A 7,395-nucleotide genomic window follows, 5' to 3' on the forward strand; every position below is an offset into this window, starting at 1 on the left:
GGCGGTACCGGTGCTGCGGGCAGGGGCGGTGCCGGTGCCGGTGCCGGTGCCGGTGCCAGGGCAGTGCCGGTGCTGGTGCCGGGGCGGTGGCGGTGCTGCGGGCAGGGGCGGTGCCGGTGCTGGTGCCGGGGCGGTGGCGGTGCTGCGGGCAGGGGCGGTGCCGGTGCCGGTGCCGGTGCCAGGGCAGTGCCGGTGCCGGTGCCGGGGCGGGGGCGGCCCGGGCCCGCGGCGGTGCCGAGGCCGCAGCTCGCAGCCAACGCCGCTGTGGTATCGTAGCAACGGCGATGCGGGGGGGCTGGGCCTGGGGCCGCTGTCAGCCCAGGCCCGGCGGCGGAGCGTACGCGGATGGCCCCGGTCACCCCGCTGCCGAAGGGTAAGTTGTCCTCCAAAAACTGTGTGTCCATCTCGCTGCTGAAGTTGGGGATGTTAACCAAGGACAGCGGGGAGTGTTCCCCTCTGAGGCAAAAGTCTCCCTGAGCAGAGCAGCTCAGCACGGCCGGCAGGGAGGGCCGGCTCCAGCACAGAATCGGTGGGGCTGGACGGACTCTGGGACCATCCAGCCCAGCGGTCACCTGCCGCAGGTGACACGGGAATGTCTCAGGTGGCTTTGGGTTCACGACTCACGCTCACGACCTCCCTGGGCGGCCTCTTCCAGTGCTTTGCCACCCTCTGTGAAAAGAATTTCTTCCTCACGTTGAAGTGGAACGTCTTGTGGTTTAGTTTATGGCTATTGCTTCTCGTCCTGCCACTGGGCACCACTGTAAAGAGCCTGGCACCATCCTCTTGGCATCTGCCTTTGAGACTTTTTCCTGCACTGATGAGATCCCCTCTCAATCTCCTCTGTTCTCTCAGACTGAACAGGCCCAGCTCCTGCAGCCTCTCATCACCAAGAGATGCTCCAGACCCATCACCATCTCCATGGCCTCCACTGGACCCCTTCCAGTAGCTCCTTGTCTTGTATCGAGTCCTCTCAGGGCAGGGTCCTGTGGAAGGCAATAAACAGTGATTTGTGCAGTTTGGGGACACAAATCGTGGAGCCACAGAATACACGGGTAGGAAGGGACCTTAAAGATCACCTCATTCCCATTGCCATGGGAAGGGACACTTCCATTATCCCAGGCTGCTCAGAGCTCCATCCAGCCTGGACTGGAACACTTCCAGAGATGGGGCATCCACAGCTTCTCTGGGCAACCTGTGCCAGTGCGTCATCACCCTCACAGTGAAGAATTTCTTCCTAACATCTGATCTAAGCCTGCCCTCCTTCAGTTTAAGGCCATTTCTCCTGTCACTACATGCCAAATAGCATTTGGAGCCTGACTTCTGCCATATCATCGTACCCAACTATTCACTCACAGTAGCCTGTCTGTGCATGTGGATGGTTTGGCACAACCCATGGTGCAGGAAAAGGGGAGGCGGGACAGCAGCTCCTCTTCAGAGCTGTGCTCAAGGATCAGCTGCTGCTGTTCTCTCCACTCCCAGCTAAGCCCTGAAATGGTGGGCTTTATCTCTCTAAGCACACCAATTGTTCCATCTGATAGCTTTTAGGGCAGGGAATATACTGTACCATGTATACACTCCCTAGCAGCATGGATGTTGGTTAGGACCTTAAAGTACCACTTGAAACAAATTATGATGATGGAAAACTTTTTCTCTTGGTGGTTTAATGAAGCCTGAATTTTAGTATTTCATTTTACTGATTATGTGGCAAAATAGGCAGTTTCCAATGGATGCTTTCAAATGGTCTGATTTTACCATTAGAACTGGAGAATAATACACATTTTATAATGTATTCTTTTTATGTGTGACTTAATTTACAAAATATCTATACAGTGAAACATTCAATCATTTCAGTGCACACTTCTAATAAAAAAAATCAATGAAATTCCTTTTCTAAGTTTTGTACTCCCCTTTTTCCTCATTTTCTTTTGTACTGATGTTTCTTACATAATAAAATTACGAGCAAGATGATTATGATAAATTCCTTGATTGCAGGATTTCAGTTCTCAAGAGGACCAAACTTCTAGACCTTTAACATAAAACAACTGCACATGTAATGAAATATCAAATGGTATGATTTTAATTTTGTGAGCAAAATACTGCTGGAGGAAGGGAACATGCTCAGAATTTTAAAAAATAATATTTTATAATGAACAAAAAAAACAAGCCCTCCAATGTACATCTCAAATATATAACATATTTTTTATTCTGTTTTCTATGTCTTTAAAAATGAAACAGGAGTGGAAGGGAGATAGTCAAATTTGGGCTTCATGTTCATATTTGTGTTTGAAAGTAACAGCATAAATGTCTCTAAAATTATACCTATTTATTAAGATATTCCCATGAACTTCCTGGTCTGGTTGAAAATGTCCCTGTTCACTGCATGGGCTTGGACTAGAAGGCCTTTAAAGGCCCTCCCAACCCAAACTGTTCTATGATTCTACTCATGTTTTTCAAACCCCTTATGATCTGTGTCCTCTGAGACTGCATTAGTGTGACTGTATAGACTGTTCTTCATGTCAACTTCCATTTGAGCTAAATTCATCCAAATTCTCCAAGTTCACCCTCGTGGTAGCTGCATCTCTAACTGCAGTGCAGACAGTGTTAGGAGTCCATGAGAACTCATGCAAAACCCCATTTTTTTAAAAAGCCTTAAAACACAACTCATAGCACATAAATGCAACCAGGACACAAATCTATGTGACTGTGAATGCTGAAATATTCACATTGAATTAATTCTGCAACAAATTATATTAAAAACAAGAGAATGCCTCAACAGCTTCATAAACAAGGAGCTGCACTGACACTTAAGGGGACTTCTGGGTTTCTGACCTTAGCAAGAATTCACTTTAGCTCAGGACCAGCCACTCAAAATTCCCTGTGCTTGAGATTCATCAGTGAAGTGTAAATAACCACATCTGCCCTCCTGCAATGGTGCTGTGACTGTCATGGCTATAAATGATGCACCTCTGGACAAGGTGGAGCTCTTCAAGTGGGATCACTTTTTAACTTTCCTTTTTAAGATGAGCATATGTCCCCAGCTCTGCAGAAACCCTTCTGCCAATAAGAGCAAAAAACTCCAATGACCATAGAAGAAAGAAAAAAATACCTTAAATAAAAACAAATAAGTCTCCATTAATAGGAAGGATACGCCAGACCTAGAAAGTTTCAGTTCATTTAAAAAATTGTTATTTATTTCCCTGAATGTCTTTCTTCAAGACACACATGCACTTTATGGTAAATAAGAAGAATCACCTGTCTCACCATCTGCATAAAAGAGAGTTTTGCATCAGTGGGGTGTGTTGGTGTGCATGCAGAAAGGGTTACTAGAGAAGAAATGTTTGCTCACTGATTTATTTGAGGTCACAACCCTTGTGCGGTTAATTTAAGGCATGTTTTAAACTGTAGTGGCATGAAAATGATAAGCCATTACTTCCTGAATGTAAGGATTTATGGGCTGCTGCAGAGATATAAATAACAAAGTAAAATCTCATCATAAGATGACCCAGGAATATGTAAGCCATTTGGGGCAGGGACCAGGACAGTACGTGTCTTCTGGGAAGTGCAGAAGGAACTTGTGGCCCCGGTGAGGACAGGTGAATGCGAGCGGGGCTGAAGCGATCCCTCAGTGCCGCTGCTGTCGGGAGGCGGCAGCACCGCTCCACTGCCCGGAGACGGGCACACACATCCCCAACAGCCGGCAGGGATGCAGCGGTGAGCACCTGCTCCTGCATGAGGCTCTGCATTTCCATCCCGTTTTGCTCCCTTCACTCAGATAACGTCAATGGAAAATTACCACTGAGGAAAGCAAAATTTATCTACCCATTTGCTAGTATTAAATTATTGTGTGACATACATTCCAAATATGTTACATAAATATCACTTAATCTAAGTGCAAGTCTTGTCTTTTCCTCAGCATATGGAAATCCAGCAGAGCCTTATGGCCCCAAAGAGCAGAGATGCTGCAGGCACTGTCAGTGGGCTGACATCCTGGGACGTACCCTGCAAACGAGATTATCTTCTCAGAGTTACATCAGTCTTGCAATATTAAAAGGAGCAAGATCTTACTGAAAATGCTCCTTTTTCTCTAGTGACAAGGAAATGCTATATGGTTCTCAATTACCTAATTATCTAACTGATATTTTTCCTATATTCTTTTTAAATGTCCTTTCTACCTGTTTTTTCAAACTTAATGATAGTTTTATAACATGAACGGTTGTTCAGTTTAAATTGTATTGAGACTTTCTACTTTGTTCATAAAGATGATGCAACAGATCTCAAATAACAGTAACCTTTGATCATGTTTGGCACCAGAGTTGAGCTAACGATCTCAAGAGAGGAAACATTACCATTTTCATAAGAAGTTAAATTCAGAGAAATGTTTCATTTAATAGAAACACCCAAACAAAGGACTTGGTCAGTTCTGAGAAGCTCAAGGTGACAAGTGGTCTGTGTATAATGTACAATTGTATGCTCTACATTAAAAAAAATAGAGTTATAGAAAGTAACTAAAATTAATTCAATAATCTTGAAACTAAACTGAACTTGCTACTCCCCAGTATGGTTTGAAACTGCAGAACAATTTTCCATCCCAGTTTTTCCGCCCAGTTCTGCAACTGGGATTACTATGACATGCCATGCTTGTTAGAAAATACCTCTCTTCTACCGTCCTCCAAACCAAACACAGGAATTCATCCTGCTGGATGAAAGCAATGCTTTGCAGATCCCCATCACCATCACTGCCCATTGTGGGCTCTTACCATCATCAGTGTTATGGTTTATGCTGCGAGTCTGGCCTTCAGCTTTAGAGAGTGAGACTGGGGGGACTTCCCTTCCTATATATGTGAAGGAATTGATAGAAGTAACCCCTCCCATCCTGGTTGCCCAGCATAATTAATCACTGGGGAGGCTATAAAGGAAAGCCTACAAGGCTCCTGCAGAGCCCTTAGGTTTCTTCAATCAGTTATTTCCATTACTTGATTACCACTTCTGACCCATGGCTGTCTTCCCAATCAGAAGCATTTGGGTCAATTTAAAAATGAGTTTCAAATATGTATAGAGTCATCGTGTGCTCATTAGCTTCCCAACAGCCTTTTGGTTCCAGCAGTAGAATCCAGGCCCTAATATCATATTCCTGTTCCACTCACATTTTATTCCTCAGCCTTTTAATTCCAGCCACCAAGTGTTTCCCTAAATGAAAAATTTGTCAGGTATCTTTCACTATTTGACACCTGACTCCTCTGGAAGGAAGAGGATAGTAGAAAAAATCTTAATACCCAGAGAAGGGTAGAGAAATCACAGAGATTTAAGATGTTTATAAGGTCAGGTGTAGGGGGTAGTTGGAGACACTGTATGGTGAGCTGTGAGGGAGTGTTCCCATCTCCCTGCACAAGTCCTTGCATGATATCCAGGAGGTGTGAAATGTCCATTGGGTGGGAGTCCCCACTTCCTTTTCCTACTGTGCATACTCAAGCATTGTACTGTTGCAGTCCCCAGCAAGGCCTGACAAGTGCAATTTTATCACTCCTGTGAAGCATTAATGTAATCCCTCTGTGTACTCCAGGCTGGAAGTTGTCTCTGGTATTCTTTGATTTTTTATTTACAGTTTCTAATAGTTTAAGGAACTATGGATGGTTTGTAATTAATTAGAAATACTAGTGGAAAGAATAAATTCTCAATCATCTAGCATATCCAAAAGCAGCTGAGAAAGGTACCTAAAATTTGATTCTCAGCCCAAATCCTGCTCTTATCCTGCACCTGCTGCTGGGCTCTTAGAGTCCATTTTAGAAATAGTGTTATTATGTCTAATTTCTGCTGCAGTAGTAGCCACGTCACAGAGCCACAGGTTAAGTCCCAGTGTGTGAAGAACTATGGTACTTTACTCCACTGCTTGCAGCTTCAGGTCCTGCCCAGCATGTGAGTAAGGTTAGCGGAGCTTGGCTCATTATCAAATAAAATACTACCCTTAGCAAGATAATGATCTCAAACCTTCTGCAGTGCAGCAATACTCAAACAATGAATCATGTCTGAGTTGTCAGTTGCTTCTAGCTTTCCCTCTTTCAGACTGCTGAACTGCATCAAAAACCCCTAACACAAATCAAATGAATGTGTCTTGGTTTGAGTTTTACATTTATGTGTATTGTACTGTTATAATAATTTTATACCAACTTAGGTGGCACAGAAAGTAGATCCTGAATCTAGGATGGTGGATATGTAATATAATCTGTGAGATGTGAGCCCTCCTGTGAAAAATGTTCAGGTCTTTTCTCTGTATCCCAGAGAAATTTTGCAGGTACATATAAATTATAGCCACTGTAACCTACAGTGATTTGTATTGTCCAATGTGTATACCCATGTAAGTACACATCCAGAATCAGTAATTACTACCTTATTAGGCTTTATGTGGGTGATATTTAATAGACATTTTCTTCTGGCTTAGGTGATGAATAGCTATGATCCAGGCAAAGCAGCTGCTTTCTCTCCTGCTGCTGCTGTGAAGTTCCCAGGGGAAATAAACAATGCACCAGACAGGCTGGGTCCTGCAGCAGACAAGATGGGAGATTCCAGTACTGCTCTTGCTGGAGATATTTCCATAGATTAGGGCATATGAGGAAGGAATGTGCTAATAATACCCAGGTTGCTAATAAAACTGAATAAACTTGATTTGGACATTGAGGAAATGCGTGAATACACAATCACAAACACAAACCCTTGGAACAACACTGAAACCGTTACTTGATTTGATAAGCACTTCAGGAAATACAAAGAACAGGATTACTTATCAGTCCCAGTTATCACTCGTGAGCTAGCCAGCTTCAGAGTAAATCTGTGCCACCACATTTGCCTGGTCCTTTGTCATAGCAGAAAGTCTTAGTGCAACATAAAGCACAGACCAGTCACCCACCGCTGCATATGTCCACCATCTGAGCTTAAAAAAAAAAAAATCAAAGCAGTGGTGGTGAAGATGCAACATGCCAGAGCAGTAGTAATGTAAACCAGTTGTTGAAATGCTGTGGAAAGAGAAGGGGTACAATGTAGTTTCCTAAATCACACAGACGTTACTATTAAGTTTCCTGTGAAACTGGCAGTTGTTGAGAAAACTTATTTGTGTGAAAAATACATTATGGCCTTTAACTCTAGAATGAGGGCAGTGCTCAAAAACACTTTCAAAAATACTTTACTGTGGCCTCGATTGTTAGCTAACGCTTGCTGTGCCTCAGTTCCCTCCTCCCTACTAGGACCAAGCCTGTCAGAATTCAAAAAGTGTTTGGACAAACTGTCAGGCACATGGTGGGGGTGTCCTTTGCAGGGCGAGGAGTTGACTCTGTGAGTCCCTTCCAACTCAGGACACACGATGATTCTAGAGAAACTAGGGCCACTTCTGGGCCACTTCTGGGG

The sequence above is a fragment of the Catharus ustulatus genome, chromosome 8, assembly GCF_009819885.2.
Source record: "Catharus ustulatus isolate bCatUst1 chromosome 8, bCatUst1.pri.v2, whole genome shotgun sequence".
In the NCBI taxonomy this organism is placed as follows: domain Eukaryota; kingdom Metazoa; phylum Chordata; class Aves; order Passeriformes; family Turdidae; genus Catharus; species Catharus ustulatus.